The 12779-nt window shown below is 50.5% G+C and overlaps 1 pseudogene; it reads right to left on the minus strand.

The window, feature by feature from the left end:
• Positions 1 to 9769: 9769 nt before the first annotated feature.
• On the minus strand, positions 9770 to 11844 carry LOC146058266 (E3 ubiquitin-protein ligase TRIM11-like; annotated as a pseudogene).
• Positions 11845 to 12779: the final 935 nt, after the last annotated feature.

Raw genomic sequence — 12779 nt, forward strand, 5'->3', positions numbered from 1 at the left:
CCATGGACGTCGATGAAGCACCTGGACCGCAGAGGGATGGGAGACCTGTGGCGGAGGGATGGTTGACCCGGGGAGCCCACATTAGATAGGAAGGTAGTGATACTTGTAATGGTTATGTAATGTATAATTGTTCACACCTGTTTTCATTTAGCGTTTAAATACTTTGTCATGGACATTGACAGGACTTTGCCCGGAACTTATTGGTCCTGGTACAGTTGCCTGCGGACAGGCAAATTTCCAGCAGGGAGGTATGTGGCAATCCACTCTGAGTGCCCCTGTGCCCTCAAAAAGGTTTAATGGCAGCCAATGCTGCTATTAGGAAAGACTGCAGCTTCATAGACACTTCAGGGATGTGAGGGGTTAACAGACCCAGCTCACATCCACGTGCAGAGAACCTGACACCCCCCTGATTAGCTGGCTGAGGGAGCGTGAGGAGGAACTGAAACTGAAACTGATGAGAGGGAAGACACTGCCAGAGAGGAGACACTGTGTAGTGAGTGTCCAGTAGCCAGAGCTGGGCAGCGTGAAGTGCAGCAGCCAGGAGAGACTAAGAGAGGAGCTGCAGCACACAGCCACAGACCCAAGGCAGTGATTGATAGCCGGTGCCCGGCTGGAAGGGGAAGACAGAGAGAGAGAGACAAGCATCAAAGCAGAGCAGTGACCCCACAGACCCTGGATGCTAGAGACAGCTGCTGAGAGGAAGCAATCGTTACTGGCTGGAGCCAGCATCAGCAGCAGTAATCACAGGTACCCAGTCCCCCTTGGCTGACCCACCCATGTGCCAGCCTGCGTAGAAACCAGCTGAGGCCCAGTTCCAGGGACACCCCTAACCCAGCACCTGGAGAGAAGGAGGCCCCTTGAGAGACTCCCTTGGTGAAAGCTCCCTATTTTGCATAGTGCTTCCAAAGCCTGTTGTTACCTGAGTACAGGAGGTTACCCCAGGAAACGGGAATCTGCCTGCCCCCTCTTTCATGGGGATTGTTTTGTGAGTTACCCTGTTGTGGGTCTATGTAGATAAGTGTGCACACTGTTAGGGCCTAATTCAGAGTGAGGATATATTTCGTCGTGGGACCGTTATTGATCTTAGGAACTGTGTGTTGGACCTGAGACTGTAATTATAGGGTGTGCAGCACCACCTTGTGGACATTCTTTATTAATACTGTACAGTTATTTTTGTGATACCAGTTTTTACATAATTCTCTTTATCTTTGTCTTTATTGTAATATCTTGCTGATTGTCATTATGGTGCCTGTCATTTCATGTTAGATTGTTTATTGCTACGGTACCGTAGGTAGGAATGCTCATGACCAGTACAGTCTGACCCTTGAAACGGACTGAGGTGGTCATTGGTTACTAGTTAGTGTTGCAGAGATATTCATTCATTCATACAGTCGTTATTGTAAGTGTGATGTTTACGCAGTTATGTGAGGAAAGAGCAGCAGGATTGCACTACGTATTCTTTAAATAAATTTCAGTTGCTGCTAAATGTTTAGCGTTGTCTTCTGTGGGTCCCTTGGGTTGTGCCGTTCCCTGCCACAGGTTCTCCAGCAGAAGCCGCGAAGAATCCAGAAGCCGTCGCCGTCACCAGCTCCAGAGTAAGGTACGCCATCTTGCACCACACCGTACAGGGGCACTGTCACATCGTGGCATTGTGCCCTCCAGGAATGCCTGGCACCTGAGTACTACCACTCACTTGCCGTGATTCCTTGCTGCAAGAAGACGCGGAGGACAACTTGTGCGGCACTGTGAGTATACAAATTTTATTGGCAAAATATTGATTTGTACACACCAAAAAACAATATATTTACAATGACAAAAACGTACATTTTTAAGCAATCATGTCATTCTGCCACTCCACAGCCCCAACACCACTGAAATAATTCAAGTACTCGTCTCTTGACAACTTTGCTTGCGTTGATGCATTTCTGGTGTTTAAATTATTTGCCAAAGCTGTCAGACCAATAGGCTCATCAACAACTTGGCTTTCGTCCACTGTAGCCCCCAGTTGTTGTGTGTGCACCGCTTTTCTGCGCATGTAGTTGTGCAGCACACAACAGGCCAGCACCACTTTGTCAATCTTATCTAGGCGCAGATTGATGGCACTGTGAAAAATTCTGAATTTATTACTCAGAATCCCAAACGCATTTTCAACCACTCGCCTGGCACGTGACAGGCTATAGTTAAAAATGCGCCGTTCCCTGTTCAGTGCCCTTTGTGGGTAGGGTTTAAGGACATTAGGGTGCAATGCAAAGGCCTCATCCGCCACAAAAACAAAGTTCAAACCGTGCTCATTTTCAGTCCGCTCTGGCAGATTCAGTTCATTTTTTTTCAGTTTGTCATGGAAAAATGTATTCTCCAGGGCTCCTCCATCTGAAACTCTACCATTTTTCCCAATGTCCACAAATACAAACTCGTATCGAGCATTAGCGATGGCCATTAGAACAATGCTGAAGAACCCCTTATAGTTATAATAAAAAGAGCCACTCTTTGCAGGGGGCATGATTCTGACGTGTTTGCCATCGATAGCTCCACCACAATTAGGGAAATTCCAAAGATCACGGAAATCACGTGCAATATTTTGCCACTCCTCCTTGGTCGATGGAAACTGCAATATAAAAGTATATGCGTATTAATAATCTGTTGGGTTGATTTTAGACCCATCAGCCCTCCCCCATTGCAGCCTCAAAGCTATTACCCACCTTATCAAAATGACCCCCCACCCACTGGTGTAAAAGATTAAATTAACAGGCATTGTAAAGATATACATATAGGGTACAGGTATGTGCACAGCTATACATATGGGGGACATGTATGTAATTTCCATATTTACCTTCATGTATTTGTCCTGTCGAACTTGGAAGATGGCATCACAGGTGTCTGGTATTATCAACCCCAGCGCTTGCGATGATATTGCGGTGGTGAATCTCAGGTCGGCAAGGGTCCTGCCTGTTGCCAGGTAACGCAGCGTTGCCACCAGTCTCTGCTCTGCAGAAATAGGCCTCCTGAAATAGGTGTCCTCTCTCTCTATTAAAGGGGTAACCAGTGTCAGCAGCTCCATGAAGGTAGCGTCATCCATACAGAGATAATTCCTGAAATCATCAGGATTGTTCTCCCGTATCTCCTGTAGCAATGGCATGTGGGAGAAGGTGTCTCTCCTCAGAAGCCAGTCTCTGGTCCAGCAGCTCCGATTCTTGGTCCTTTTTCTTTTTTTAATAGCCTGCAATCTAATGGCCATAGCAGCCAAAATGCACGCACGAGCCTTCCTTCTCCTCAAGCTCATAATTAAAAAGGCCCAAATGCACCGATAGACGAACGAACGTACGTATATCCTGTACAGCTAGCAATGGATCTGAATAGTCACGGCTCTATTCACTGTACTACACGAACGATTCTTTGTTCCGTGATCACGCCTCGTTTTGGTATGCTCTTTTAAATCCAGCCCATTATGATAATGTTGTGTACATTTTTATCGTGCGAATAGCCAGAACGGGAGAGTGTGTACGGTGGTACAATCTTTTTCTTGCGATTGTTTGGACGGGTGTACATCGGACGTCGCAAGTAAAATTGTACATATGTGTACGCGCAGATCGGTCGTATGTTTCGGACGGCCGGACGTGTATTCGGTCGATCGAACGGTCGCAAGAAAAATGAAATTGTACATATGTGTACCCAGCTTTAGTGTATCTTAACTGCCGGCAAAGACCCCACACCAGAATACAGGCGCAGGCATAGTGGGACATGGGGCTGTGTTATATAGAGGGAGCGCTATATAATCACCACTATTAATATAACATATAATACAGTATAAATCTAAGTGTATCCTAACTGCCAGCAAAGAACCCACACCAGAATACAGGCGCAGGCCTGGTGGGACATGGGGCTGCGTTATATACAGGGAGCGCTATATAATCACCACTAATAATATAACATATAATACAGTATAAATCTAAGTGTATCCTAACTGCCAGCAAAGACCCCACACCAGAATACAGGCGCAGGCCTGGCGGGACATGGGGCTGCGGTATATACAGGGAGCGCTATATAATCACCACTATTAATATAACATATAATACAGTATAAATCTAAGTGTATCCTAACTGCCGGCAAAGACCCCACACCAGAATACAGGTGCAGGCCTGGTGGGACATGGAGAACAAAGGACCAGTGGGCGCCTTCTGTACGCTAAAACAATTTATTAAACCAAAAAACACACAAAAAACACAGTAAATACAATTACAATAAAAAACAGTAATTTGCATGCATGCAACAATTCAATAAAATAATTCTAAAAAGCCATTTCACTGCATTAGCATGAGAGGTATTGATAATTACCAGTTCCTGATTGGATGGAAAAATTGCCAGGTGTGGGCAGATGTTACAGTCTCGCACAGATTTGTTGTAAGAAAGATTTTATAGATATTTCCAGGTGGAATTGGGGCTTTCAGGACGGACCCACACCATATATATCACAGGGATTCCTTGATGGTACTTGGTATTGTCTCCTCCACTCACCCGGGCAGGTGCAAATTTGCCCGATGGATGTATCAAGTAGGTGCCTGATATATTTTAACACCCTTTTGGTCCGAGTGCTGCAGTAGCCAGTGGCCCGATTCTGGACTCTGTGCTCCACTGAATTAGTAGCCAGCCCAGCCTTTCCGTGTGCTGGTGTGGACAGCGTAGATATCCAGTGCACACAGCGGCTGACACACTTGCTTCCCAGCCGGCTGCCTGTGTGCACAGTATAGGCTTGAATGCCGCAAATCACTAACAGTCAGCTGGCATAAGTACCACAAGCTTCTGGTGCAGACAGCGGCTGCTGGACTCACTTCCCAGCCGGCTGTCTGTGTATGCAGTGGGGACCTGAATGCTGCAGATAAATATCAGTCAGGCGGCGGGCTGATGGTATCGGTGTAGCGCCCTACAGGTCCTCAACTGCTGATCCTCCTCTCTGGGCTCCTTAAAGACGCGTTTCGCTGCGCTCAGGCAGCTTTATCAATTTCCTGAAATTGATAAAGCTGCCTGAGCGCAGCGAAACGCGTCTTTAAGGAGACGCACAGAAGGCGCCCACTGGCGTACAGAAGGCGCCCACTGGTCCTTTGTTCTCTTTGTCTACCTTTAGTACCTTAGTCTACCTGCTGCACGTCCGACCACCCGACTTGGGACCTAGTGGGGCGGCGAGGCGGTAGAGGGAGCAGGGGGGGCTGGGGATGCTGCGGGGGACACAGGCGGCATTGAGCCGGGCAGGGGGAGCCGGCGGGAGCTGTCAGTATTGAATAAAAAAAAAAAAGCCCATACAATGCATGGGCGGCCTGTGATTGGCTGAGCGCTCTCTCAGCCAGTCAGCAATTGGCTGAGAGAGCGCTCAGCCAATCACAGGCTGCCCATTCATTGTATAGGCTTTTTTTTTCTAGCACTGACAGCTCCCGCCAGCTCCCCCTGCCCGGCTCTATGCCGCCTGTGTCCCCCGCACCGTCCCCAGCCCCCCCTGCTCCCTCTACCGCCTCGCCGCACAGACGCTGTCCCCCGCAGCGTCCCCAGCAGCGGGGGACACAGACGTGTCCCCCGCAGCGTCCCCAGCCCCCCTGCTCCCACCAGCTCCAACCTCTGTAGCCCCCCCCCCCCTGCTCCCCGGGTTTTTTACATGTGATAAATCGAGACGATTTATCACATGTAAAAAATGGCACATCAAGTGCCAATCTAATCAAGCTCCCCCGGGGAGCAGCCGGGGAAGCTCAGGGGGAAGTCGGGGGTGACTTGTCCTAAGGACAAGTCGCCCTAGTGTATGGGGGCCTTAAGTGCATCCTAACTGCCGGCAAAGACCCCACACCAGAATACAGGCGCAGGCCTGGCGGGACATGGGGCTGCAGTATATACAGGGAGCCCTATATAATCACCACTATTAATATAACATATAATACAGTATAAATCTAAGTGTATCCTAACTGCCGGCAAAGACCCCACACCAGAATACAGGCACAGGCCTGGTGGGACATGGGGCTGCGGTATATACAGGGAGCGCTATATAATCACCACTATTAATATAACATATAATACAGTATAAATCTAAGTGTATCCTAACTGCCGGCAAAGACCCCACACCAGAATACTGGCGCAGGCCTGGTGGGACATGGGGCTGCGGTATATACAGGGAGCGCTATATAATCACCACTATTAATATAACATATAACACAGTATAAATCTAAGTGTATCCTAACTGCCGGCAAAGACCCCACACCAGAATACAGGCGCAGGCCTGGCGGGACATGGGGCTGCGGTATATACAGGGAGAGCTATATAATCACCACTATTAATATAACATATAATACAGTATAAATCTAAGTGTATCCTAACTGCCGGCAAAGACCCCACACCAGAATACAGGCGCAGGCCTGGCGGGACATGGGGCTGTGTTATATACAGGGAGTGCTATATAATCACCACTATTAATATAACATATAATACAGTATAAATCTAAGTGTATCCTAACTGCCGGCAAAGACCCTACACCAGAATACAGGCGCACACCTGGTGGGACATGGGGCTGCGGTATATACAGGGAGCGCTATATAATCACCACTATTAATATAACATATAATACAGTATAAATCTAAGTGTACCCTAACTGTCGGCAAAGACCCCAAACCAGAATACAGGCACAGGCCTGGTGGGACATGGGGCTGCGTTATATACAGGGAGCGCTATCTAATCACCACTATTAATATAACATATAATACAGTATAAGGGCGGGATGTATTAAAATACATCGCCGCCCTTCGCGCCCCCCCCGCCGCGATGCCGCCGCATATGTACTAACATACCTGTACTGTGGTCTGCGGGGGGTCTCCGTCACCTCCCAGCCGGCTTCTGCAGCTTTCACGCCGGGGACAGCTAAGCAAGCTGTCCCCGGCGCTTCCTCCTCCCCCTGCAGCCGGAAGGACGTCCGGCTGCGTTGCTAGGGGGAGGAAGGGCTTACCTTCCGGGGTCCAGGAGGACCTGCAAGAAGGTAAGCCCAAGGGAGGGGGGAAAGGGGGGGTCGGCGAGGCGGCGGGTTGCGGCGACGCGGCGGGCGGCGAAAAGAAGCCCATAGGCTTCTATAGGGTATCGCCACCCAAAGGTGGCGATACCCTGCCCTGCGAAACCGCTGCGAACGGGTTTTAGTACATAGGAAAATGCGGTAAAACGGGGGTTTTACTGCATTTTCCCTTTAGTACATCTCGCCCTAAATCTAAGTGTATCCTAACTGCCGGCAAAGACCCCACACCAGAATACAGGCGCAGGCCTGGTGGGACATGGGGCTGTGTTATATACAGGGAGCGCTATATAATCACCACTATTAATATAACATATAATACAGTATAAATCTAAGTGTATCCTAACTGCCGGCAAAGACCCCACACCAGAATACAGGCGCAGGCCTGGCGGGACATGGGGCTGCGGTATATACAGGGAGTGCTATATAATCACCACTATTAATATAACATATAATACAGTATAAATCTAAGTGTTTCCTAACTGCCGGCAAAGACCCCACACCAGTATACAGGCACAGGCCTGGCGGGACATGGGGCTGCGGTATATACAGGGAGCGCTATATAATCACCACTATTAATATAACATATAATACAGTATAAATCTAAGTGTATCCTAACTGCCGGCAAAGACCCCACAACAGAATACAGGCGCAGGCCTGGCGGGACATGGGGCTGCGGTATATACAGGGAGCGCTATATAATCACCACTATTAATATAACATATAATACAGTATAAATCTAAGTGTATCCTAACTGCCGGCAAAGACCCCACACCAGAATACAGGCGCAGGCCTGGTGGGACATGGGGCTGCGGTATATACAGGGAGCGCTATATAATCACCACTATTAATATAACATATAATACAGTATAAATCTAATGCTGTGTACACACAGGCCGATATGGCTTCCGATGTTGCCGATATAGTGAACATCGGAAGCCATATCGGATGCATATCCCATACTGATTGTATGGTTTTTTAGGGCTTGCGAGCCCGATGCGCGCTCCCGTGTGAGTTACAATCGGTGGTGAGATAGTGAGGGGAGCCAAGACTGTGTAGTGTGAATCTCATGCTCACCTTCCGATTTTCCGGGACCTGTCATTCATCCTGCCATCGCCCTCTTCTATGCAGTCCCGGGCGGCAAAAGAAGAAGCAGCAAGACGGGGAGCAGCTCGCAGGGGCGGAACTACCGGGGCCCAAGAGGTTAAAGAGATCTGCCCGGCATGATGTTTTTTTCATGTGCGCTGTCTGTAAGCGGGCTGTTGTCCTGCCCGCCGTGTATCTGGATAGCGCCCACAGGTAGGCACGCTGGATGGTGGCCGCCACAGCACCTTAAACCCCCCCTCCCCCGTGTAGCCGGATAGCGGCGGCCGTGGGTAGAAGCCCCCGCCCCGTGCAGCTGGATAGTGGAGCGGCCGGCGGGTAGCACCCCCACCCTCCCTTGGAGCTTAACCCTCCCCACCTCCCACTTGCAGCTGGATTGGATCGATAGTGCAGCTCGCTGGTAGCACCCCCCCCCCGCCACCCCGGCGCTCACACAAGCCTGCCAGCTTCTCCCCCAGCAGGAATAGGATTTGCTGAGCCTGTCCCCAGCAGCGGCCGGCATCCTGGGTGGGGGGATCCAGACATTGTTCCCCATCACCCGGGAGCTTCCCCAGTACCACCTCCCACACCCCAGGCACCCTCCCCCCCCCCTGCATCATGCATCCCCAGACATCCCTGTGCGATCCCCCCTGCGTCTGCATCATCCACCCAGTACATCATCACCAGTCCCCCTGCACAATCCCCTGGCAGCATCATCACCGGTCCCCCCCCCCCCCAGCATTATCCATCCCCAGTCGTCAACCCCCCCCTCCCCCCCAGGACTGAGGGCTACCTACGGGCACAAGATGGGTAAGTATCAGTATGTATGCGCTTTGTGTGTATTAAAGTTTTATTTTTCTTATGTGTCAGTGTGCTTTTATTTAACTATTGGTTTTGTTGTGGAACTAAGAGTCCCAGCAAGCCCATTAATCGGCCGCATGCTGGAACTTGTGGTTCTACAAGTCCCAGTTTGCGTTTCAGGCTTGCTGGGACTCATAGTTCCACAACAAAACCCAATGGTTTAATCTATTTTTTTACACTTTATCAGCCCGGTGGCCACCGCACATGGCCACCGGGGACAGCATCAGGCTTCAGCCTGGCCAGGTAAGTCCTGGAGGGAAGGGGGGCCTTTATTTGGGGGGTCCCTACTCCCCCAGGGCCCCTGGCCAGGCTGACCGGTCACAGGGATGAATGCTTTGGCCAGGGGGGACTTGTATTATAAAGTCTCCCCCCCCCCGGCTGCGGCATTACCCTGCTGGTTGGTTTGGCCTGGGGCTGGTTCTTAAAATATGGGGGACCCCTAGTCATGTTGTCCCCTGTATTTTGGCAACCAGCCCTGGCCCTGGAGCCTGGGGCTGGTTTTAAAAAACACAGCGGAGCACTGTGCAAATTGTTCCCTGATTTTTTAATACCAGCCCCGGCTCTTTCTTTTTTTCATTTATTTATTTTTCTATATTTACACTGAAGCCTGCACGGATCTGACTGATCCGTGCAGGCTGGAGCCAAATACAACAGGAAGATGAAGTGTATTTTTCTGGCGTATTTGGCCGGCAATTAGCGGGCGTATCGCGCTAATTGCCGATAATTACCGGCCGTATTGAAATTAGCTAGAAATAGACACACCCCCTCTGCAAGTAAAAAACACCCTTTATTCAAATAAACAGATAAGACAAAATCACATAGTGAAAATCTCATTGCACATCTCAAGCACAAAAGTGTAAATCTCAAGCTGATCTCACACGAGTAGAGAAAAAAAGGGAAAAGCAAAAATTGAATGAAACATCGAATCGAACATCGGCTTATGCAAATTAAGCTGCGCCCTCATTTTCGGCTGCGAATAGACGCTGTGCGCATGCGCACAGCGTCTATTCTGTGATATTGGGGGGGACTCCCAACTGCCCCCCCCCCCGCAGCGGGACACTGCCGGCCGCGGGAGGGACGCGGGCACGTCCCCAAATATCGGGACGTTCTCGCATTTAGCGCGACTGTTGGGAGATATGATCTAGCACACCAATACTGGAACAACTCCAGGCACATTGGTCACCTGGTCACACAGGGGGAGGGGCTAAGCCATAAGCCATGTGCTGAATGTTCCCCCAATCAGATTCCCCTTCCTGTGATGTCACCAGTCTCTGGGTAGATTTCCTATGGTAATGTCTCCCAGCTCCTGACTCCCCCACATATAGTTACACACCCGTCCACTACACATAATGCAGCATGGAGGGGCTCAGTGAGGGTGGTGGTGTAGGTGTGTAAGTGTCTGATGGGGTCACACAGAGAATAAAAGGACATCAGTCCTGCCTCATAATCCAGGTATATCCTCACTCTGTCACCGGGGATATTACCAGGTAACCGGATCACTGTCCTGTCATGTATCACTGCGTACAGACTGTTACCCCTACACAGACACCAGGACTTGTTATTATCCCCAATGACTGACTGCCATCCTCTCCTGTCTATACTGGGATAACACATCCCCACCATCCACCTCACTGACTTACTGACATCCACCTCCCAGTAATGTCGCCCTGAGGAGAATCCCCTGGTGCTGATTACCTGATGATACTGAAATCTCTCTGGTGTTACTGGGCGTCTCTGGTCTATATCTGACAATGATGCAGATTTCCTGTCACCTGATATCTGTATATAATTACCAGCTGTGGTTACATCCAGTAATAGGTCTGTAGCTTCCTGCACATAGATCCCTGTATTTATCCCTGTTATTATATCAGATAATGTGTGTAATGTCCGGGAGATGAGTCCCACATCCAGACCTCCTGCACCATGGACCTGGCTATCATGTCTCTCTGTGTCCTCAGTGTCACACAAGTCCCCTGTGTCTGGTTCCTGTAAGACAGTCACTGGGTCAGACATGTTACACAGCTCCTCAATGTGGCGCATCTTCCCGGACAGCTCGTCCTTCTTTATTTCCAGCTGCTGGATCAGATCAGAGACTGAGAGTGAAACGCGCTGTTCCTGCCTGGAGATCTCACTCAGGACTCTCTTCTCCAGGTCTTTCAGCTGTCTCCGGATGTCTCTAAACAGGGTATTGACTGTCTCTCTTACACCCGCTGCTTTTCCCTGATCTTTTCTCCTGCGCTCCTGCAGTCTCTGCACTCTATTCTCAGTCTCCGCTCTCTTCCTGGTCAGTGTCTGCAGAACATCTCTCAGCTTCTCCTTCTTCTTCTCTGAGGCCTCATCCAATGACTCCACCTGATGTCCTCTGTGTTCCCCGATCAGACAGCAGGACACACAGATACAGGCAGCATCCTCGGTGCAGTAATACTCCAGGACCTTCTTATGGACGGAGCACTTCCTGTTCCCCAGGGCAGTGGTGGGGTCACATAAGACGTGTTCTGCTGCCTTGCTGTGTACTCTCAGGTGATTATCACACAGATGAGACTCACACATCAGACAGGACTTAGCAGCAGGTACAGGAGAGTGAATACAGTGAGAGCAGCAGATCCCGGTCTCCTCCTGATCTGGCCGAGCAGACAGGAACCTCCCCACTATGTTACACAGTGTTATGTTCCTCTGCAGTGCAGGACGCTCCTGACACTCTGCTCTGCACTCAGGACAGCTATAAACTCCAGCCCCCTCCTGTGTATCCAGCACACGATCAATACAGACCCGGCAGAAGTTGTGGCCACATCTCAGGGTTACAGGATCTGTATAAATGCTCAGGCAGATGGAACAGTCCAGCTCCTGTCTCAGATCAGCAGACGCCATCGCTGGCAGCAGAAGAGGGAAATGAAAGTGAAAGTCTCTGACACTCAGAAACCAGTGAGGTCACATTCTGCACACAGGGCGAGGGGGAGCTGTCACTCAGATACCAGTGGGGTCACATTCTGTACACAGGGTGAGGGGGAGCTGTCACTCAGATTATAGCTACAGGCTCAGTTACACTTATACCAAGTTTACACCAGAATCCCGGGTAGGACCCAGGAAATTGAACACAGGAAATTGCCAGGGCGTGCCCTGCCTCAGACCCCATTTACACTGCAATTCAATCTGGATTATTCCTGGGTAATGTCCTTTTACACTGAAAAGGGATCCGCCCTGCCTTTCCTTGCTACTGTCATTAAAAATGGCGTTTTTGGGCTGTTTGAGATGAGATCACAAGAAAGGGAACAGGGAGGGGGTGTGGTCTGCTCCCAACATTGCTGCAAAGATGGCAGACTGTTGCTGTAGTGTGGGACACTGCAGGGCATACCTCCCAACTTTCCTTGCGCCGGACCCGGGACACGGCTGATGCGCGCCAAAATTTTCGGGGGGGGGGGGTCATGCCCCCATTTTGCCGCTATGGGGGCATGACCTCTGTGAGCCTCTAGCCATGCCCCCAGCCCCCTGGCTACGGGAATAGACGCTGTGCGCATGCGCACAGCGTTTATTCCCCGCTGCTTAGCAGCCGACAGCGGGGACTCCCAACAGCTCCCCCTCACCGCGGGACACTGCCAACCGCGGGAAGGACAGTGGGACAGGCCTGGAAAATCGGGACTGTCCCGCTGTAATCGGGACTGTTGGGAGGTATGCAGCAGGGTTGCCTACCCTCCCGGAATGGCCGGGAGTCTCCCGAAAATCGGGTCCCACTCCCAGCCCCCCAGAAGGGTGGGCAACCCTCCCGGATTCAGGGGGGACCCCTGCTGCGCCCCCGATCGCGGCATTT

The sequence above is a fragment of the Crinia signifera genome, chromosome 2 (genome assembly GCF_055691185.1).
Source record: "Crinia signifera chromosome 2, ASM5569118v1, whole genome shotgun sequence".
In the NCBI taxonomy this organism is placed as follows: domain Eukaryota; kingdom Metazoa; phylum Chordata; class Amphibia; order Anura; family Myobatrachidae; genus Crinia; species Crinia signifera.